The following is a 23,675-nucleotide window of genomic DNA, read 5'->3' as shown; positions in this document are numbered from 1 at the left end:
CTGCTCCTTCCCTCCTGCCCCTCCTCTCAACCCTCCTATATCATGAGAGCCAGACTGCATTTTTCTCTGGGAACGCTTGCAGACTTTATTGCAAATGAGAGCAAACACAGACTGCGGTTCCATTTCTCCTTTCTGTGACTCCAAAAGGCAGCCAGAGCAATGTGTTCCGCGTTTTGCGGCATTCGCTAAGTAAGGAGCCTGGCCTCTGCACACCTCTGCAGAGAAAAGGTATGGTTGCATGTTGACCTGTTCATTGTGATCACTGCTCAGAATTCCCCCATGTGGGGTGAGCTGGGCAAAAGTTCTTTATCCTGGGCATCTCCTTTACTTCCAGGTTTCAGATGCCCTTGCTTCCTACCATCCTTCCCTCTGGTCCTCTCATTTGTGTTCTCTCTCTCTTTCTCTCTCACTTTCTCTCTCTCCCTCCACCCACCTCCGGCTCTGTCTCCGTCTTTCTCTCAATCACTTTCCACCTCTATCTCTTTCCAGCATAATTTCAGTTTGTGTATTACCTCATACAAGGTGTCTGTGCAGATACATTTTATGATACAGGGCAACCTAGAAATTTGATAGTTGATAAAAGACAATGGGGCTGGTATCCTTGGGACCAAAAAAGAAGTGCCCCAGTTTTCTTTTTTTAATCATTTTATTGGGGGCCCATACAACTCTTATCACAATCCATACAAATATCAATTGTGTCAAGCACATTTGTACATTCACTTCCCTCATCATTCTAAAAAAATTTGTTCTTTGCTTAAGCCCTTGGTATCGCCTCCTCCAATCCCCCCCTTCCTCCCCGCTCCCTTCTCCCTCATGAAACCTTGATAATTTATAAATTATTTTGTCATATCTTACACTGTCTAATGTCTCCCTTCACCCACTTTTCTGTTGTCTGTCCCCAAGGGAGGAGGTTATATGTAGATCCTTATAGTAGGTTCCTCCTTTCTACCCTACTTTCCCTCCACCCTCAGGTATCGCCATTCTCACCAATGGTCCTGAAGGGATCATCTGCCCTGGATTCTCTGCGTTTCCGGTTCCTCTCTGAGCCAGTATACATCCTCTGGTCTAGCCTGATTTGTATGGTAGAATTGGAATCATGATAGTGGTGGTGAGGAAGCATTTAAGAACTAGAGAAAAATTGAGTGTTTCATCATTGCTACACTGCACACTGACTGGTTCCTATCCGTGACTCTTCTTAAGGGGATGTCCCTTTACCTACAGATGGGCTTTGGGTTCCCACTCTGTACTCCTCCTCATTTACAATGATATAATTTTTGTTTGTTGATGCCTGATACCTGATCCCTTCAACACCTCGTGGTCACACAGGCTGCTGTGCTTCCTCCATTTGGGCTTTGTTGCTTCTGAGCTACATGGCTGCTTGTTCACCTTCAAGCCTTTAAGACCCCAGATGCTGTATCATTTGATGGCCGGGCACCATCAGCTTTTGTCACCACATTTGCTTATGCACACATTTGTCTTCAGTGACCGTGTCGGGAAGGTGTGCATCATGGAATGCCAGTTTAATAGAACAAAGTGTTCTTGCATTGAGGAAGTACTTGATAGGGTTAGGGTTAGTGGGGGTGGGAGAGGAAGTACTTGAGTGGAGGCCCAATGTCCATCTCTTGCCTTAATTCTAAACCTATAAATATATGCACATAGATCTATTTCCCCATCACCCTATATAAATATAATTATGTATGCACATGCCTATATTTAGACCTCTATAAATGCCCTTTGCCTTCTACTTCTTTCCTCTATTTCTTTGACTTTCCTCTTGTCCCATTATCATGCTCAGTTTTCATTTGGGTTTCAGTAATTCATCTTGGTTACATTACCCTTGATCAAGCCGTACCAGACCTCTCACAACTTCTTTGCCACTGATTTTGGATCACTCGTTGTTCCCTTGTCACTGGGTTGGTCAATACCACCTCCTTTTCCCCGCCTACCCTCTCCCATGTCCCCCGGCACCATCAATCACAGTGTTTTCTCTTCCAGACAGTTCATCCAGCCTATGTTTTCTAGATAGACCTGCAGAGATAATTATATACACAAAACAAAGGTGAACACAATAATGACGACGAAGAAAACCAATGACCAAATAAATAAGAAAAAACTATACATTGTTCAAGGTCTGTTGGTTGACCTCTAGGAGTGTTCTCCAATCGAGTCCGATGAGGTGTTATGCTCTGGCCACAAGGTCTATCCTTTGCACTCCCTGGGGCCACCGTGCTCTGCTCCCCCAATGCTCTGCCCCATGCCTTTCATGTTTTGCCTCAGTGTGGTGGAGTCAGACCACAGTGTGCTGGGGTCAGACCAGGACAATGCAACACTCAGTCTTGAGTGTTGTTCCCCCATAGGGCCGTGAGTCACCAAGGGAAGTCGTGTCTCATAGTGGACCCAGCCATGTGGTCCACTTTGTGCGTTGGCTGTTCTGATTGGGGATATTGTCCTCCAGACTTGGTGGGCCAGAATGTGCTCTGCTCTTCCTCCCCCTTCATTTGCTCCCGTGTGTTCTGATCAGACACGCCCCTCTCCTGGAGCTGCAGCTTCATTGCGGTCCTCTAAAGTTGATTTTCTGGAGGAAGGGGCAGTTGTTTATGTAGCTGGCATTGGGGCCAGGCCCCCAGACTCCTCCAGTGGCTTCCCTCTCCATGCTAGCACGCTGCATTCGCATCCAGGAGCACCATGTTGAAGCCTGGTCCCTCTTACCCTGTGGAGATAAAAACAATACTCTCCCCTTGGGTGGTTTAGCGCCCAGTTCCCCTACCACCCATTTCTTTTTATTCCCCCTTTTCTTTTATCCCCCTTATTGTTAGTTGACTACCATCCACATCCCTGGATTTGGTCTGGAGCCTGCCATACTACTTGGACCTCACCCCAGGAATGTTCATACACAGTAACTTTTTCCATGTGCCCCTTGTGCATTTTTTAACTTACTTCAGGGGACTCATGTTGTACATGTCCTTTGGAGATTGGCTTACTTAGCTTGATTCCTCCAGTTCTGCCCGTGTGGTAATATGCTTCATGCATCCATCGCTGCTTTTAGGCGATGCATAGTACTACATTGTATGTGTGTACACGTTTTTTAATCCTTTGGTTTGTTGGTGGAAATTTGGGTTGCAATTGTGAACTGTGCCGTGGTGAAGACTGGAGCACAGAAGTCTGGCTGTGGTTTCTTTCTTGGCTCTTTGCGATGTAAGCTCGGTAGCACGGTTGCTGGATTGTATGGTAGTCCAATTTCAATCTGCTTTAGAGATCGCCACATCAATTTCCATAGTGGCTGTACATACCTACTGGTCCACCAGCAGTGGATGAGAGTTTCTATCTCTCCGCTTGCTCTCCAACACTTGCTACTCTCTGGTTTCTTGAATTGGGCTAACTTTGAGGGTGTTAGGTGCAATCTCCCAGTTGTTTTAATTTGCATTTCCCTTATGGCTAATGATCGGGAACATTGTCTCATGTTTACTCGTCATTCAGATTTCTGCTCCTGTGAAACTTCTGTTTAGGTCTTTTGCCCACCTCCACAGGGGGAAGTTACTTAGTTTCTTAGTTAAGCTTCAAAATTATTGTAGATTTTAGTAATAAGGCCTTTGTCTGATGTGTCATTGCTAAAGATGTTTTCCCAGGCTGTGGGCTCTCTTCTTGCTCTCTTGGTGAATTCTTTCGATGTACACAGGTGATTTATCTTCAGTATATCCCAGTTCTCAATCTGTGCCTCCTCTGTGTTTGTGTCCTTCCCCCTTTCTGATAGCCTATTCCAAGGTTCTCCGGCTTGTCCAAATTCCCTCCTTAATGGCCCTAATTGTTTGGGGTTTTACCTCCAGGTCTGTGATCCACCTGGAGTTTATTCTTGTGCATGGGCTGAGTGAAGGGTCTTGCTTCATTTTTCTGCAGGTAGGTAATCCATTGTTTCCAGGAACGTTTATTCAAGCAGGAGTCTGCTTCCCACTTGGTATGTTGGGGGCCCTTATCAAAGAGGAGTTGCCTGGATGCTAATGGTTTCATTTCTGTGTCTTCAGCTCTTTTCCATTGGTCTGAATATCTGTCGTTATATCAGTACCACGCTGTTTGGGCTACTGTGGCCCTATAGTACGTGCAAAAGTCAGGTAGAGCAAGCCCTGCCGCTTTGTCCTTTTACTCGAGGAGTTCTCTGCTAGTTTTGGGTTTCTTCCCTCACCATATGAAGTAGGTAGTCAGTTTTTCCAGTTCTCTGAGGAAGCATGGTCGTATTCATACCGGGATAGCATTGAACTCATGTAGTGGCTTGGGCAGAACTTAAATCTTTGGTATGTTGAGTCTTGCAATCCACGAGCATTGGATGTTCTTCTGTTTGTTGAGTCCATTCTTGGTTTCTGGTCATTGTGTTCTATAATTTTCCTCATGCAGATCTTTCGTTTTGTCAGTCAGGTGTATCCCTAGATGTTTACATTTTGCTTGGCTGTTGTAAAGGGTACTACCTCTTTACTTGTCTCTTCTGTGATCTTGTCCGGTGTGTATAGCAGACTGATGGACTTGTGTTTGTTGATCTTGTATCCTGCCACTCTGCCATGTTCCTCTATTGCTTCCTACGCTCCACTTGTGGGTTTCCGGGATTTTGGATGTACAGAATCATATGGTCTGTGAATAATGATAGTTCTGCCTCTTCCTCTCCTAGATGAATACCTTTGATGCCTTTGTCTTATGTTGTTAGCTAGGCCCTCCAATATGATGTTGCTTAGCACTGGTGACAAGGGGCATCCTTGTCTGGTCCCCTTTTTCAGAGGAATTGTTCTCATCTTTTCTCCATTGACTACCTTGTTGGCTGTTGGTTCTTCAGAGAGCCCTGGTTTTCATTGATCAGTGAGTCCCAGGAGTGATCCATCCCGTCCCAAGTCTGGTATTCCATTGGGAGTAGATGAAACCAGTCTGGGAATATACTCACATTAGTCCCAGTATATTTGCAGATGCCCAGAGATAGGAAGCAATGATTTTGAACTATAAAGGTCATGGTGAACATTGTACATGACACACGAAAAGTAGTTTTGCGATCTGTACCTACAGATTTCATAGGCCCTGGTTTGGTGGGAGCCAGATTATTGCAACACCTTTGCAACAGCGGAGCAGAGTTGAGATTCATGGCACGAAGTATGTTGAAGTTAGTATTCTTTGAGCTGATGTAGTAACATTGAGGAGCAATAACAGCAACACAGTGAATCTCTCTTTCAGCAGAGTGAATGATAGATTCGTCAATTGGCTTGGGTGTACGTGGCCACCTGTCACCCTCACTCTGGCAAAGAAAATGGAATCCTGGGGCTGCCCGCCACTCTGTACTGAGGAAACTAGGCTGCAAAGACACACAGAGAGGATCCGGCTTCTCTCCAGGCCTTAGAGTTAAAGGTGCGTGCTTTCGTTCTGTGCATTCCCCTTTCAGAAGCAGGTTTCACGGGACTGGTCATTTTGCTCCAGGTTGACAGTTCTTTCTGGTGCTAGATCAAAATGCAGGGAAACCTCTGTGCCTGATGCACACAGCGAGGATGGGAGGCTTCCCAAAAGGTTCTCTTGCGCGATAGACGGCGATCTTGAGTGACGCCTTGTTTCCTAATGCGGCATTAGACACGTATGGAGGAACATGGGTACTCTGTCCACCTTGGGGTCGGGTGCAGGGAATGAGGAGGGGTCAGTGGCCTGGAGTGCATGAGTAACTGATTACACTTGCGTCTCTTTTGCTGGGTCAGGCTCTCGTCCAGGTGAGTCAGGAAGTGTTACAAGCTCTCCCAAATAGTTGGGCTCTCAGCCAAGATGTCTGGCTTCTCCAGGAGGCAGGTCTTCCAGATGATGATGAAACTATTAGATCACTAGTGTCAGACGATCCCTGCGAAAATGTGTCATTTTTCAGCAAGAACCTTGGGATCTGTCCCTGATCACCTCACAGAGAACACAAGGAGATCACTTGCTAGAAGAATGAGAAAGTAAGAAAACATGAAGGACTGAAGGCCACACTGAAATCCAGGGACATGGAAATTGAGTAAGGTCAGCTGTGTTTTCCCTAGGGTTTACAAGGTGGTGGTCCCAAGCCTAGATTATGCGTCTGGACTCTACTTCTCACAGCGCCTCCTTCTCTGCGGCGTGTAAAGTGCTCACGGGGGCTCAGGAGGGTGGTAGGAAGAAAGGTGGGCCCAGGATATGGAAGCCTCCCTTGCTGTCGGAAGCCCTGAAATCAGACTGTGCTGTGCACCTCGGCCTGCTTCACGGACACTGACAGCTTTGAAGGCTGCACCCAAGACTTGCCTCCAGACTGCTCAGGGATGAGACATAAAGCTGTCTAGCCTGTCCCTGGACGGACCGGGGAGGACAGGGAGTGCACCGCAGAGTCCAGAAGTCAGGGTCCATCGCCTGCAAGAGCCCGCGTTGCTCCAAGTCACAAGGTACTCCTTCCCCTGAAAACAAACAACAGATTTTCAAAACCACATTGCAGGAAGTAGAAAATGCATAGCACAACTGCCACAGTTTGGGGGTTTCATCTTTCGTTCTGTTCTTCTTTACGCACGCTTTTCGTTATTGGAAATACTGGTTTCCTATGAAAGCACGTTGTATGAAAGAAACGTGTGCTTGGTAGAATGAAGCAAATTGATTATAAAAGTTTGCTCCCTTTCATGTTTTCTTATGGAGCCCTGGTGGTGTCGTGGGTTACACGTGGGACTGCTAACAGCAAGGTCAGCAAGGGGAAACGGGCTGCGGTTCCAAGGGAGACAGAGGAGCTGAGTGCGTGCCAACAACCGACTTCAAGTTCATAGCTGCGAACAAAGTATTTCTGCCACCAAGAGGAGATCCAGCACACAGGTATACACGCACAGGCACGCACGTACGTATTACTGTGAGTGTATGGATACGTGCATATGTATTTAGATGACTGCATAGATAAGACTTCTCTGTCAGAATTCCGTGTTAACAGATACCCCAATTTTTCTTCATGTAGCAGATATATTGGTCTTAGGAGTTTAGCCTTCACAAGAAATTTACCCTTGGTTTCAGTAGAGATGTGTAACTTGATTTCCTGTATCATTGTCTTCTTTGCTTTTCGAACTTGGAGGCCAACTCATGCCATATATTGACTCAGGAACCCAGCCCCAGAGCGAGTAGGCCTTGGTGGCAGTGGCAGCAATCCTCAGTGGCCATGGCACTACAGAAGACAGTAAGAGCCCCTTTCAGGATCCTACTTAGTGCCCCATATTTGAGGTCCATTTTGGTAAATGGCATCTGGCTATATCTCACCTCCTCCTCTCTCATCCCCATTGCCGTGAGACAGGAGTTTGACAACCCGCCCCCATGCTCCATCCTTCTTTGCCCTATTCTGACACCAGCTGTCCTTCCCAGGACACATGTGTCTTAGGTGAGTGTGATCATTGGTTGCCTTGGGCACCCAGCACTCAGACAAGACTCACAGTTGGAGATTTTAGGGAAGTTCATAGGTTGCCACACGTCATGATCAGCAAACAGCAAGGAGATAGTCATTAGTCCACAGCAACACCTCTCCTCATCCAGCAAGTGAGTCTCTCTGGTGCTCAGCCTGCCAGCCCCGTGGTCCCTCGGTATCTGTGTTGTGGGCCAGGAAACTAGACCTCCTGTACTTTGTCTCACAGTTTCACAGTCTTGGACCAGATGGGGAAAGGTACTCCATAGTCTTGGCTCTGCTCCTCGGCGCCCCTGTGCCGTAGATTCTCTTGCATCTGGTCGCTGTGGCTGCCCCCACTTCACATACTTCTTGAATGTGATCTTCCAAATGGTCCTGAGATTTTCCTGTGTCCCAGATGGCTCTTACATATGTTGGGAGGCATGGCTTTGATGGAGATGTGGCCATCTTTTAGCAGACCCTACCCCTGAGGAAAAATAAGGGCGGTATCTTTAGTTAGGGACTCGAGTAAAGTAGATTTTCAAGCTGCCTCTAAGGGAAGACATGGTTCATCCCCTCTATTAAGGTCAGCAGACCATGGAGGCATAGTGGTTGCGAGTTGGGCTGTATTCTGTTAGGTTAGCCGCAGCAGAGAGAGGATTCAACCTGCCGAACATTACATTAGTCACCAAGTACGTGCCCAGAAACTATTGGTAAGTATAAGAGGGGGCTTGGGCCACATGGAAGAAGCACACCGGCCAGTGCGATCACGAGGTGCCAACGGACCAGGTATAAGGCATCATGCAAAAAAAGATAAGTGTGTGTCTGTATATGTATATGTGTGTATATGTATATATGTAGATATATACCATATTAAATGAAGGGGGAAGTGCAGAGTGGAGACCCAAGGCCCAAGTGTCGGCCAATGGAGATCCCCTCATAGAGGGGTTTAGGAGAGGAGATGGGTTAATTAGGATGCGAGGTAGTACCGATGAAGAACACAGCTTTCCCCCATATTCTTCATGCTTCCTCCCCCCAACTACCATGATCTGAATTCTACCTTGCAGGGCTGGATAGGGCAGAGGCACAGGGAATCCAGGGTGGATGATACCTTCAGGACCAAGGATGTGAGGGGTGATGCTGGGAGAGTGGAGGGTGAGTGGGTTGGAAAGGAGGAACTGATTACAAGGATCCACATGTGACCTCTTCCCTGGGAGAGGGACAGCAGAGAAGGGGGGGAAGGGAGACTCCGGATAGGGCAAGATATGACAAAATAACTATGTATAAATTACCAGGGACACATGAGGGAGGCGGGAGAGGGGAGGGAGGGCGAAAAAAAAAAGAGGACCTGATGCAAAGGGCTTAAGTGGAGAGCAAATGCTTTGAGAATGATTGGGCAGGGAATGTATGGATGTGCTTTATACAATTGATGTATGTATATGTATGGATGGTGATAAGAGTTGTATGAGTCCCTAATAAAATGTAAAAAAAGAAAAGAGGAGAAAAAAAAATGATTAGGGCAAAGACTACAGATGTGCTTTATACAATTGATGTATGTATATGTATGAACTGTGATAAGAATTGTATGAGCCCCAATAAATTGTTAAAAAAAGAGGGGGCTTGGGATTCATGGAAAAATGGGAATAAAATAAATGGATTTTTGTCCCCTGGCTTTTTGAAGCCCCCTCACATCAGTACCGGCGTGAGTGCGTGATACCAGAAAATCCAGACTCATCACGTCTGAGTCCACTTGGACTGTAGTTTCCCGATGGGACAGAGTAGAATTGCCTCATAGGATTTGCAAGGCCATGGTCTTTCTCTCTGTCAGGGATCATGCGCAATTCCCACACTATGTCTCCAGTGCTGGAAAAACGAATTTTCAATGATCAAGTCATTGGTCTTAACCAAATTCTATCTTGTGATCTCTAGCTTTGTTTCTGTCACCAAGACCATATTTTCTATGTACTGTTCCTGCCTCTTGTTTCCAACGTTTACATTCCAATGGCAATAATTACCCATGCATCTTGATTGCATGTTTGATCTTTTTCTATTTTTTTATTGATCTATGTCAAAGTGAAGATGATGGTAGAATTCTTTGATATCTTCATCATTAGCTTTTGTGGTGGGTACATAAGATTGAATAATTTATCCATTGGATTTTGAGGAAGGCAGACATATATAATCCCATCCCAGACCTCGTGGAATTTCTAGATAGAATTTGAAATGTCCTTGCTGATGATGAAAGCAACCACATGACTCTTGGTTGTGTCATTGCTGGCACAGGAGTCCGCATGATTTTCTGATTCAAAATTACCAATGCCAGTCCGTTCCAGGTCCTTGATCTGTGTGCATTCATTTAGTGTTTGATGATGATTTCCGCTCTTCCTAGATTCATGCTGTGCACATTGCATGTTCCTATTTTGGTAGCTGTTTCTTTTCATTTTGAGCTGTGTCCCATCAGAAAATGAAGATCCTGTTGGCTTTAGTCCATCCATGTCACAGTGGTCGACTCTAATTTCATAAGTAGAAAAACCTAGTCTTTCCCCTTGGAGACAATGGTGGCCTCGACGTGCTCAACTGGGGTCAGCACTCCAAAGGGAACCCACTAAGCACCAGGGCTCCTTCCAGTACAAGAAAGCTTCGGAAAGGGTGAAAATTTCCCATTATATTTTAATTCTATTTTCTTGATATTCTATAATCCTCCACACCCCCCACCCACACACCTATGTATCTAAGTCACTAAGAATAATGCCCGTGGCCCATTTGAAAGCTAAGCTGGCTACTAGGTCTGGCTTGGCTTTTTTCATCAAATGGCAGAGGAAGCAGCCTGGTGATTTGTGGTTTTGACCATGGTCTCATGCACACTTAGCTGTCTCTTCAGGATTAGGCCTGAGACATTCGAATGGGTAGTTGGAGGGCCCCTCAGAGGGTTATGAAGGTTCTCTGCCACCTCCAGAGCGGATGGGAAAATCACAACAACTGGTTCCCTGACACAGACACCCTGTGCTGTGAGGTTACTAGGCTCTCGGCTGTTTGGGGCATGACCTCAGTGCCTGCCATGTTTGGGAAAATTGGAAATGTGTTTATTTCTCCCTTGCACACTGAATATAAAGTAAATTATTTTAGATAAAATTCTTGCATATTTTTGAGTAGGCAAAGCCCTGCAATAAACCTTCTCCCATAATCTCCACCTACGTTTGACCACCTGAATTCATTTCTCTACAAGTGGATGTAAGTGAGAACGAGGTTGCTGGTTTCTTTTTGAATGCGTCCACGTGCAGCTGCTCCGCCAGGATGCCTGCTTTCCAAAGTCTAGGTTTCTAGCAGGTTCTTAAACCAGTAGCCACCTTCTCCTTTTCTAGAGAACATATGCTCCATCCATTGGGTGTCGTGTGTGCCTGCAGACATAGTGTGACAATACTTGTGTCCCTCACGCACTGCTGTCCAGTTGGTTCCGACACTGCGAACCTATAGGACGGAGTAAATCTGCTTCTCGACATTTCTGAGACGGCAACTCTCTCTGGGAGTAGAAAGCAGCCTCCTCTTTCCTAGTGAACATCTCCAGCAGAATAAAGACTGGGCTAGTCATAAGAGGAGCCCCTCCCCCACTCAGAAAGAGGCTTAGAAGCTTCTTTCCCCTCTGCTCCGCCGCCTGTGCAAGTGTGCCATTTTCCCTTGCTTAGGGCTTTTATCACTGTGAGCCCGCTTGAAAGCATGTGGGCAAAGTGAGTCCTGGTTCCCACTCCTAAGTTCTGGACCAGTGTGTAGAAGGTAGAAGAAGGGGCTGGCAAAAGGTCCGATAGCAATGCATGCTTGCTCTGCTTGGGATGAAGCTGTGTCCTTAGTAAAACATGAGAGTCTGTTATAACAGAACAAAACTCGGTGCGTGTATTTGTGTATGCGTGTGTGCGTGTGTGTGTGTGCGTGCATGATTGTCTGGGTGTCTGGGAGGTGGTGTGTAAAGTGGCAGTAGTGCCAAGCAGAGCTTTTTTTTTTAAACATTTTATTAGGGGCTCATCCAACTCTTCTCACAATCCATACATTTACATACATCAATTGTATAAAGCACATTCGTACATTCTTTGCCCTAATCATTTCTTTTTTTACATTTTATTAGGGACTCATCCAACTCTTATCACAATCCATACATATACATACATCAGTTGTATAAAGGACATCCATACATTCCCTGCCCCAATCATTCTCAAAGCATTTGCTCTCCACTTAAGCCCTTCGCATCAGGTCCTCATTTTTTTCCCCTCCCTCCCCGCTCCCCCCTCCCTCATGTGCCCTTGGTAATTTATACATTGTTATTTTGTCATATCTTGCCCTATCCGTTGTCTCCCTTCCCCCAACTTCTCTGCCGTCCATCTCCCAGGGAGGAGGTCACATGTGGATACTTGTAATCAGTTCCGCCTTTCCAACCCACTCACCCTCCACTCTCCCAGCATCGCCGCTCACATCCCTGGTCCTGAAGGTATCATCCACCCTGGATTCCCTGAGCCTCCAGCTCCCATATGCACCAGTGTACAATCACTCCCCTATCCAGCCCTGCCAGGTAGAATTCGGATCATGGTAGTTGGGGGGAGGAAGCATCCAGGATCTGGGGGAAAGCTGTGTTCTTCATCAGTACTACCTCGCACCCTGACTGACCCATCTCCTCTCCTAAACCCCTCTATGAGGGGATCTACTGTGGCCGACACTTGGGCCTTGGGTCTCCACTCTGCACTTTCCCCTTCATTCAATATGGTATATATATATATATATATATATATATATATATATATATATATATATATATATATATATATACAAACGGTAAATTTAATAGTTCTCAAAAGAGTCACCTGCTTTTATGGAATTTTGAGTTATCTTTATTTGGGATGTTCTTCTCTGGTTTTTGGAATCTTCTGACCGGCGGGTCTCTATCTGATGGATCACTACCTGTAACTTCCTGCGTCCTCTGAGGTGAACCAAGCCATCTACCACAACCTTCTAACATTATTGTACTTGTCACAACTAAATTATTGGGGGTCAGACACCATCAGATTACTCAGGAGCTTTTTGTTCAGATACCATTTCATGAAACACCTGAAATTACATTTGTACATCATCCAAAAGATGAATAGTTGAAAATCGTATCAAAATTTGTTTAGTTTTTTGAAAATATTTTTGCTATTATAACTGATCTAGTTGCAATAAAACGGTGGGAGAGCAACAAATTTTTGTCTTGCAGGAGAGTAAACAACGTCCCTGTTGGCTGGATTGCGTGTACATGACTAGGCGTCCCCATCACTCGGCTTCACTACCCTAGATCCCTGGGTGTCGGGGCATCTTGGTCCTGATGACACTGGACTGGAAAAGACGAGGACGGCAAACACTGCTCATACCTCTACAGTATAGTATCAGGTGAGTGCTCCTTTTTTTCTGTAACCCTGCTTTCTTCATGCTCGCTTCAAAACCAGGGGATGCAGGATTGGATTACCATATATTCTTCAGTATACGCCAAGATTTTCAGCACATGTTTTAAGCATTTCTTGTCCTAAAATTGGGTGCCTCGGCTGATATTCGGGTCGATTTATATTGCAATATATACAGTCAGTAACTATAGCAATTTCTTGTATTGTATCAAACTTCAGGAAGGGTTGTCTCCCAACCTTGCTTCATGTAGCAGAGGAACATTGGGGGGGACTAGGAATTGGGCTTCCAGCTCATGACAAGGACCTTGAGTGACGTCTTGACTGTGTAGCTCCACATTAGAAACCCATGGTGGAGTGGGGAGCTGATCTGAGTATATACCCTGTCTTGCAGATGATCAGAATCCCCCTGAGATAGAAGGGGAGAGAGTTAGAAGTTTGTGTAGGTGGAAGCGCTTTGAGGCTCTCCCGGAGAGAAGACCTTTTCCTCTGGGACGGAGCATTCCCAGCTGCACGGCCAGTGGGGCGAGGCAATTGGAAGCCCTTAAGGAGATCCATGTTTTGAAGGCCTAGGTCTTCTCTGGACTCAGCCCTCCTAGGTGATCCACTCAGGCTTTCTCCTGATGTCGCTTGAATTGGGCACACTGGGCCATGATTCTCAGCAGGACCAGTAATGATATGTTAACAAGCGGTGACTAGAAACTGGGGTCCAAGGCAATTTGGAAGGGGCTAGGGGTCAAGCGATATGTCTGCGCACTCTCCTAGTCACAAGATCAGCAGTTCAAAATCACCAACCGCTCCCTGGGAGAACGACGTGGCTTTCTACTCCCGTAAAGAGTGACAGTCTCAGGAATGGAGAGGGGCAGGTCTACCTTATGATGCAGGGTTTTCCCGTGAGCTTGCATCAGCTCAGTGGGATAGAGTTCATGTCTTAGCTCCTTAGAAACCTACCTGAAAACACAATGGCTACAGGCCATGTGATTCTTGAGCCGTGTGTGTGTGTGTTCCGGGAGCAGGAGAGATCTGGGAGGGTCCTGGTCAAGTTGACGACTGTGTTTCCCAAAGGAAAGAGATGATCAGGAACTTCTGTATCTCAGAGGACCTGGTTTTCTACAATCTCACACTTGCCAGTTTGTTCTGGAAGCCTGGACTTAACTAGAAGGGGAACGAAGTGGACATTCACATGAAACTGGCTTGTCAGGTGTTACGGAAGTGCCTGGTGAAAGGGGATGGGCCTCACTCCCAGGATCACGTACATGGCACTTGAGGGGTTGTAAAACAAACAAGTCTGTGTGCCTGTCAGTCTGAGGGGCATAGCGTGTTTTCGTCGGGCTTACATCCCTGTAGACGTCCCCCTAGAGGTGAACCAGAGGGCACCTGCCGCCGCCGTGGCAGCACGCTTGACAGGAAATCCCCATATGCACATGTATGTAATTTTCCCAAGGGAGCATTCTCCCGTGATCCTCACTTACCGCCGGGCACTTACATGCACTTGTCAACGTGTGCCTTTTACAGGAGGAGGAGATAGCTGCTTTCTGCCTGACTGTGTGCCCAATCAGATGCTCCCCCACACGCAGGCTTTCAACAGTGCCACCTTCTCCACTGCTCTCCTTTTTCACAACTCAGTTTATTCAGGGTTCTTGCAGCTCTTATAGCAGTCCATACATCCATTGTGCAAAGCACATGTGTACACATGTTGCCGTCATCTTTTTCAAAACATTTCCTTTCTACTGGAGCCCTTGGTATCAGTGTCTCTTCACGGACCACCCCCCCCCCTTCTCCATTTCTATAGAACATACTCTCAGCCCTATTGGCTTCATGTTGTGTCTGCAAACATCAAGTGACAACACCATTCACGGTCATTGTTCTGGAGTCTTGAATTATCATCACCCTGGAGGACAGAGTCAAGGCCCGCTGAGCAGTAAGTAAAGCACCTTCTGCATCCAGGTGGAGGGCTGCATGAGCTTGTCTCCCAGGGCCTGCTCCGCCTCCCAGGAAAGGGAGCGCTGCTTGCATTGGGCCCTGTGCTCCTTCATTGGGGTGCAATGTCACTGTGGAAACCCTATGGAAAGCATGCAGGTGAAATGGAACCTCGTCCCCACTTCAAGACAGGCCAGGTCAAGGTGTAGAAGGCAGAGGAACAGGCTTGCCAGTGACCTTACTTCAGCAGTAAGGGATCTTTTCTCAGATTCCAAGCCTAGATGGCTCCTAGGCCTGGCTTGTTGACTTTTAATGCTCAAAGGGCGGAGGGAGCTGCCAGGAGCACTGGGATGCTGGCCTTTGTGAGGCAACCCTGCCATCAAGCGGAAATATTTACTGTGGCTTCCTTTCCATGACAGTTGTATTCAAGGTCAAGGGCTATGGCATTAGGAAGACGGGTTGTGGGTTACTCTGAGGACCTTGGTAGCCAACCTGGCCACTCCCAGAGCTATTGTGAGAACTGCAGAGCCAGGCTCCCTGAGACATGGGCCCCCGACTGTCCGGACCTGGAAACCTCAGACTACCAGTCTCTGGAAGCCCTGTGGCCTTATGTGGCCTTGGTGCCCAATTGTTCTGGATCTGTGCTTTCATCCCACCAACACGGAGTGCCAAATCCCGCATTTTGAAAAGACAATGTTGAAGAGGTGAAGAGCTGAAATAGCGTTTCTCCAATGATCTCCTCCGAAGTTCGGTCCCTTCAAGCTACCTGCCTTTTTGTGGGTGTCAAAGAGCAGGAGCTTGCTGGTATCTGGACTGCATGCAGGATCAGCCCTCCATCAGCCTGCCTTCTTGCAACAACCAAGGACTTCTCAGAGCTGTACAGAAACTGTGTCCCCCTTTCTCCAGATCCGCAGCGCATACTCTGCCCAGCAGGTTTCACTCTGCCTTACACACAGCTGGTAACAATCCTAGTCCAGTGAAGGCAAACAGAGCGCCCTCCCAATTCGAGACACATTCAAGTTTCTCTCCTCTCTGACCACCCTCCCTCGAAAGGCCCTACTTCAGTCTACCCCATGCTGTCTCCTTAGGTTCTGTAGCACAGTGGAATCCCGGTTGAAAAGAAGTGGGCACTTGTTGGTGTGGGAAATTGTGTGTTTCTTTTTATTTATTTGGGATATTCTTCTGATTTGGGGGGTTTGTCTCTGAACTAAGCACCTCTACATGGGGCAGCAAATGGGCCTTAGCTACGTAAGTCCACCGAGCTAAACCATGTTAGTAACTGCAGTCTTCTCACATTACTTTTCAGAAGGAAAACCGCCCTAGGCGTCATGAATTAAATAGTTTTAAGTCTTACACAGTCATATGTCACAGGAGCTGTTTGATTGAGATCTCCCTTATTGAAACTGCTAGAACTGAATTCATAAAATGTTGAAGATGATTCATAATTTTTCCCAAGATGAGCAGTATAAATTAATTTCAAAATGAAATTGTTTTAGAAAATTATGGTTGTTCTCATTTCTAATCTCAAACACAAATTCACAGTGCATTGAGTAGAGATTGACTCCTAGTGACCATTCTGGACAGAATAGAATTGTCTGTGTGTGTGGGTTCCAAAAACTCTTAACATATTTGGAAATCACTTTTTAGTGGATCTTACAGCTCTTACAACATCCCCACTATCAATTTTATCAAGCATATTTATACAAATGTTACCATCATAATTTTCTAAACATTCACTTTCTATTTCGGTCCTTGGTATCAGATCCCCCACCCCTCGTGACCTTTCATAAATTGGAAATTATTATTATTATAGCTCTCCTCTAGTACTATCTTCCTTCACGCACGTGTCTGTTGTTCATCCCCCAGGGGGTAAGGAGGGCTATGTGTGGATCATTACAGTTGTTTCCTCCTTCCTCCCCTCCTCTTTCCACTTTCCCCCTAGCTCCTGGGATCACTTTCTTCCCCTCATTTGCCTGTGCACTCATTTTATCTTCAGCCATCTTGTCAGGAGGATGAGCATCACAGAATGTCAGGTTATTAGAACAAAGTGTTGTTGCATTGACGGAGGGCTTGAACTGAGGCCCAGAGTCTGTTCATTTCCTCAATATATTGCCTTAGAAATATATGTACATAGATAGGCCAATAACTCTATTTTTATGAATTAATTTACTTACTGATAGATAACTTTTTCAGGTAGTAGAAAGCCTCATCTTTCTCGTACGGAGCAGCTGGTGGTTTGAATCAGTGATCTTACCGTTCATAATGGAACGCTTAGTCACCACATCACCAGGTATCCTTAGCTAATCTAGTAACATTTAAAAAAAGGACAAGCCAACCCATTTGTATCTTTCAGCAGCGAAGAATATCCCTGTTGGCTGGTTGGAGTGTACCTGGCCTCCAGGCCGCAGCGCTCAGGTTCACTGCAGTGGAGTCCCGGGGCTCTAGGTATCTGGGTGCTGATGACACTGGCTGGACAGAAAGGGAGCAGAGAGAACCCTGCTCATCTCTCCATGGTGTAGTATCTCGTGAGCTCTTTTGTGTTCTGATCTGTTCTCCTTTCAAGTCCAGGTTGCAGGGGATGGTTGAAGAACTTGAGTAATTTCTGGGTTTTGATGAAGGCTCCGGAAGGCTAGTCTCTCAACATTGAGTCAGAGCACCAGGTGGACACTGGGGGGTTGTGAAGAATCTTGACTCAGAGGCAAACAAAAGCTGAACTTGTAGCCCTGAAGTCTCCTGCATCTACAGGTGTGAGCCTGAGGACCAAATAACAAGCAGTTGTGACTCAGTGGTCTTCAGGAGCTAAATGGAATCATGTGTAAGAGCAGTTTGCATCAGAGAAGACTTTAAAAGGTTTTCTGGAAAATTCCATTATCTTTCCATTGTATCTCACTTCCCCATAAATGTGTAGAAGCCCCCTCCAGGCTCCATGTGCACATCAGTCTATTTACTTATAAAAAGCCAATGGAAAGCAAAGGAAGGCTCCAGTGCAGTCAAACCCCAGGAAGGAAGCTCAGCTGCCTTCTGCACCTTCTGGTTTTTTCATTCTACAAAGGGCGGAGGGAGCAGCAAGGAGAACAGTGGGCTTTGCATTTGTGAGGCCTCAGTGCCACCAAGCGGAAGAATTTTCAGCCTGCTCTGACCACCGCAAGAAGGTGCAATTATCAGGATACAGATTGCGATATTAGGAAGGGTACTTTGGGGGTCACACTGTCAATCTTGAGCTAGTATGAAAGCCACCAACTCAAACTCCCACAAAAATAATCCCTAGGCCGCCCAGTTGGCATGATCTCTGAGCTGAGTGGGCTTGGCGTCAGTGGCCGCCATGTTTGGGAAAAATGGGTGAATGTGTTGTTTTCTCCCGCCATTAAATGGCAAAGGGAAGTGATTTGAAGGAGAATAATCCAAGTGTATATGGGGTTCTGGTTGACGTTGGTCGAGGGTGGTCGGATCAGAGACCCATAGCCCACCTGTAGCCATTGGCACATCCCCCAGAGAGGTGTCACAGGAAAGGGAGGAGGCAACCAGGGCTCAGTAAAGCACTGAGTAAATACACAGTATTCCTGTGGGTTCTTGAGGCTCCTCAGCCCGCATTACCATGACCCCAGTGATGCCTCTCACTTCGGAAAGGACCTGAGATCATGACACAGGCAACCCAGGAGCAGGAATGGGAATAGCAATAACAAGATTGGCAGGGAGAAAGGGGGAGGGGAATCAGGGGAGGACCAGGGAACAGGTTATAATGATTGACACCCACACACCCCCTCCAGGGGAAGAACAGAGGAAACCATGGGAGAAAGGAGACAGTGGTCTGTGTGAGATATGAAAATAATAATAATTTATAATCTCTCAGGGGTCACGAGGTGTTAGAGGAGGGAGGGGGGGAAAGAGGAGCTGATACCAAGGGCTCAATAGAAAGTAATTGTTTAGTAAAGAATGATGGCAACACGTACAATATGCCTGATACAATTTATGTTTGGATTGTAATAAGAATTGTAAGGGCCCTTCGTATAAAACAATAATAATAGAAAGGTTATACGGTGTGATTTGGGCGGAAGAAGGCCTGTAGCACTCCCCGCAAGTATCCAGCTGAGAGCAGCCATTGCTCTATGTGCTGATGACATGGTGAGCAGGGGCTAGTACTTTCTTCCAGTTTCCTTGGATCAACAGAGCAAAGAGCCCAGAATTCTACGGAGCTCCTGAAGCACCTCTAGCCACAGTGCCCGTTCTGCAGCAGATGTTCTGTCTGAACGGTGTCCCTCTGGGCATGCAGATGACCAAGGATACACCGAGGGCAGTGCTCATGGACCTGATGCCTCACTGGTCACTCACTGTCCTTACCTGTCTCATATCCCCTCATTATGATCCTGGGACCGCAGTGACCCATGCTCTCTGGGTCCCGGCTCCTGCTCCCTGGTCCTCATGTGTACTCAAACCAAGAGTCCATTTCTGAGAAAGTTAAAATCTTCCCCAAGAAGAATGCATGGAAATGTTGTTGCTTATGAACGTGGAATTCTGACAAATCTTGTGGAAATGCTGCCGTAAAAGAGAAACATACTCGTACAAATCCATGTCTAATTTAAAAAATGGCCAAAAGTATATATACACATTCATATCATCTTTAATAACCTTTTAAAACACTGCAGTTACACAACTAGTGATATTCAAATGTCCCGGAGGGAGCCCGGACTCTGCTGTCAGGCAAACAGTTCAAACCTGTTCGGTGTTACTCAGGAGAAAGTTGAGGCTGTCAGCTCCCAAGCAGCTTTACAGCCCCCCAGGCCCGGTTCATTAATCTTACAGCTAATGGCAAGGTCAGCTGTTTGAAACCAATAGCTGCTCCTCTGCAGAAAGATGAGGCTTTCTGATCCCATCCAGAAATACAGTCTCAGAAACGCACTGGGGCAGTTGTACCCTGTCCTGTAGGGTCGCCCTGGGTCACCATCGACCCAGTGGCAATGAGTCTGGCTCGGGTTTGAGGGAGCCTCTCTGTGTCAGATGTGACTTGAGGGCCTTTGTTGTTCTGTTATTAATCCTCTGGATCATACAGTAGGATGTTGTCATGCCCAGACAAGGAGGACCAATGCTGCTCTCTTCTCTTTTCCCCCGGAAAGTGTGCAGTTTCTGTTGGATCCTGTGTTCTGCACTTGGTGTTTTCACCTGGTTGATTCTTCAAAGCTGACACGAAACACAGCAATCATGAAGTGTTAGTGACATAGATGTAGCTAGCGATAGATATGATAAGTGTGCATGTGTAAAGGCATCCTCAGGTATACATGTACACGTAGGCTTCAAAAAGTTGTGGCGAAATTCCATTATATTTGAATTCCATTTTTCCTAGAACTTTTTGAAACTTCCTCCTTCCTATAGGTACACACATCTGCACCTGCCTATCACCAAAACAAAACACTTCCTCTTACACTCCAATATGGTAAGCCTCACTTTAAAGACATACTGGCTAAGACCTTAAGCTTTGTTTTTTAAGTACAGGAGGGCTGAGGGAGAAACCAGGAGGAGTGGTGTGGTTGCTTCTTGTGATTCAACACTGCCATAAAGCGGCAGATATTTGAGCATTTTGAAAATCTTCCACAAGGTGTAAGGATAAGCCCTGTGGTATTTGAAGGGTAGTTTGGTTTGGGGGCCACTTGGAAGATTATTCACTGATCATGCCACCTCCAAAGTTAGTGTACAAGTCTCAGAACCGAGTTCCCTAAGAAATTTAGCTCAGGGGACAAGATTGCCAGCTCTAGGCTTCCTAGAGGCGTGGCCTTTGTGGCAGCCATGTTTGAGAGAAAGAGGAAGTGCTTGCCCAGGCAGGGGTGGGGGGGGGACAGATACCAACAGATGTGCCAGTTCTATTAAGATCCCATCCCACTGATTGAACACCCTGAACGACATGTGCATAATATCCAAAAGATGGACAGTTGAAATTCACATAACAACTAAATTTGTTGAATTTTTCTCAGAAGTGAAGGAGTAGCTTTAAAAGAAACAAAGTAAAAACAACAAATCTTGACTTTTCAGCAGAGTAAGTACTATCTTTTCAGATTGCACTGAATGCACTTGCATGGCCCAGTATTATTTATTTAAAGCACTGCAGTTAGTTCTCTGGGGTTTGATTTAACTTCAGGAAGGAAACCGCCCAGCATGGGCTCCTAGAGCTCAGGACACTGGGAGACTTTGGAGTGGCCTGGCAGCCTAGGAGAGCAAGACCTTGAGTGACACCTTGGCTGTGTAACTCCGCATTAGAAACCCATGGAGGAGTGGGGAGCTGATCTCTGAGTATGATATCACATCGTGCAGATGATCGCGATAGATGCGTCCATGTTCGGGAGAGGAGCAGGGAGTGAGTGTAACCACCACATCACTAGGGCTCCTTAGGAAGGATTTGGAGAACCCAAAATGGACAAGACAATGAGCATTTTCTAGTTTTGGAGGGTGGACCTAGGTGATTCTATTCCTGTGACAAAGGGGAGAGGTTGAATTTCCAGGGGAAACATACAGTGGAACCCCATACCTCTGATCCCTTCTAGAAGGAGCACTGAGATGCCATGCAGTTGACTTCCAAATCAATTTTTCAAATTAGAAATAACTGGAAATGGATTAATCTGTCCTTGGCCACCAAGTTTTTACCCTAATCTTGCCTTATTTTTCAGAAAACATTCCTCAGAAATTTCCAAGTCAGTGAGTTCAAAGTTAAATAATATAAGTGCAATAAGAAACAGAGCCTTAAAAAGTATTTACCAAGTACAGGTTGGCACATCCTTTGAGACTGAAGAGGATCTGAACTTGTGGACACAGATGTGGAGAGGAGGGATGGAGAGAGTCATTAGGATTGTGATTCCGGAAAATCACCTAGTAGCGGCTTTGCAGGAATTCTTTCCCAGTCCTTGCCTGTTGTCACTGGGACCTGGCTCTTTCACAAAATCTTTCTGATGTGGTCCGCTGTTGAAGTTTCCTTAGCTGTTTCTGAAAGGGTTTACTAACTTACCTTCAACAATATCGATAACGCAGTTAACCAACTGCTTATCATGAAGATTCGTTTCAAAAAAATGTTTCCTTTGTATGTCAGAATAGTACCGAAAGTCACGAAAAGTAAGGAAATTGCAGGAAAACGCTTGGAACACAGCTTCCAATGGTTTAACACGTAGTAACAACAACTAAGGCCCAGGGACCGAAACACGAACTGCTTTGGGTGGGAATCCATAGTTTTGTTGGAGCTCCATGTAAAACTTTCTTGACACTTTGCAGGCCAATCTGATTCTAACTAGTCCTGATGCTATGGGGTGCCAGGCTCTACTGTACTGGTATTTCTGGTGCAGTGCTGCCATCGTGTGGACATGCTTTCCAGATCCTGTGGCTCTTCCTCCTTGGCTATTTCCTGGTGCGTCCTGAGGCCTGAGGACAACTAGGTCCCTATGTTTTCATTTCAACAGAAGGCAGTGTGTACACATTGATGGCCAAGGTTAAGAATACCCCAGGGAGCTGAGGAGAATGGTGTCAGACAGGTTGACCGCCAGCTCCAGCTTACCAGACAGGTCACAGACTGGAGGTCAAAGTTCAAGCATCAGTGGTGGCCATGTTGGGTGTGACTAGCCCAACCATGCCTTGGGCTGTTCAGTTTAGTTTTTGCAAGTAGGGCTGCTAACCTTGGGCAGCAACTCAGCCAAGAGGAGGCGTGTGGATTTTGTACAGATTTTCAGTCTCCTAGCTGACCAGGGCCATGTACTCAGTCCTTTTGATTCAGAATCGACTGCACAGCAGGAAGTGAGCATTGTTGAGGTTATTTTCAGTTACCATGTATAATTATTTAGAATCCATTTTTCTATGTTCCCTTATCACCCGCAGGTGGCTTTTATATTCCCAGAATCCTCTGGGCCCCCTTCCCACTCCCCCACCCTCTGTGTGCATGCCTTTTAGGACACAGTGCGCTTTCCCACATTTGTACTACAATAGAAACACATTGGCATGGCGTCCGTTGTGACTCATGGTGACCCCATGTCTGTAAGGTAAAAATGTCCCAAAGAGGGTTCCTGATGAAAATATGTATGGAAGCAGAGGCCTGAACTAACTGTAGAAGAGCCACTAGGTGAGTTTTTGGTTTTTTAACAAATCATTTTACTGGGGACTCTTACATCTTATAACAATCCATACACCAACCATATCAAGCACATTTGTACATATGTTGCCATCATAATTTTCAAAATACTTTCTTTCTGTGTGAGCTCCTCTTTATTCCCTGCCTCCTCCATCATTCCACCCTCATAGACCCCTGATAAAATATAGATTATCATTATTTTAGTATATTACACCGCCCGCTTCTAGATTATTATTTTCATATTTTATACCGCCTCCCTCTGCCCATGTTGCTGCTGTTCCCTCCCCTCGCCCCCCGGGAGCGGGATAATTATATGTTGTCCATTGTTTTCTGTTCCCCTTCTCTCCCCACCTTCCCCCACCCTCATGTTGTTGCTACTCCCAAAGCTGTTCCTGAGGGGGTTGTCCGTGTCCTTGTGTCCAGAGCTCTTGTCTGTACCAGTGGACCTGCTTCAGTGTCGCTGGCTTGTAAGGTGGAACTGCGATCACGGTAGTGGGGGAAGACGCGTGAAAGAACTGGAGGAATGTGTGTGCTCCTTCAGTATGTGCTGCCCTGTCTCGCTCTTTCCCTGTAATGGGACCATGAGGGAATGTCCAAGTACCTGTGGATGGGCTTGGGACTCCCAGTAGGTGAGTTTCAACTGCCTACTTTAGGTTGATAGCGCAGCGTGTGCAGTTGACATCACCCACCACAGATAGATATGCGTTTAGCCAATAGGATGGCACGTCTCTCTTTCCCACTACGTGTATGTGTATAAGATGTGCAAGGTCAACTTCCATGAGAACCAGTGCCCCGATTTGCATCCACACGTTTCAATATCTAAGTCTTCTGGGACAAGGTTGTAGCTTTTCCAGGAAATGGACTCGTGGATCGA

At 46.3% G+C, this 23,675-nt stretch overlaps 1 long non-coding RNA gene across 9 annotated transcripts in view; it reads left to right on the top strand.

The window, feature by feature from the left end:
• Window positions 1-23,675, top strand: part of LOC142434068 (uncharacterized) — a 37,273-nt gene that overhangs the window by 4,758 nt on the left and 8,840 nt on the right. For 6 of the 9 annotated variants that reach the window (XR_012781125.1, XR_012781124.1, XR_012781131.1 and 3 more), the window contains exons 2-5: window positions 5,206-5,376; window positions 6,649-6,819; window positions 12,606-12,778; window positions 14,579-14,707. This is a non-coding gene — a long non-coding RNA (uncharacterized LOC142434068). Of the gene's footprint in view, window positions 1-5,205; window positions 5,377-5,875; window positions 6,405-6,648; window positions 6,842-12,605; window positions 12,779-14,578; window positions 14,708-23,675 lie in introns of all 9 variants that reach the window. The other 3 variants (XR_012781130.1, XR_012781127.1, XR_012781126.1) reach the window with 3 other exon arrangements.

The sequence above is a fragment of the Tenrec ecaudatus genome, chromosome X, assembly GCF_050624435.1.
Source record: "Tenrec ecaudatus isolate mTenEca1 chromosome X, mTenEca1.hap1, whole genome shotgun sequence".
NCBI classification, from domain to species: domain Eukaryota; kingdom Metazoa; phylum Chordata; class Mammalia; order Afrosoricida; family Tenrecidae; genus Tenrec; species Tenrec ecaudatus.
Note: the sequence above shows the minus strand (reverse complement) of the source record. Positions and strands in the feature narration are given on the sequence as shown.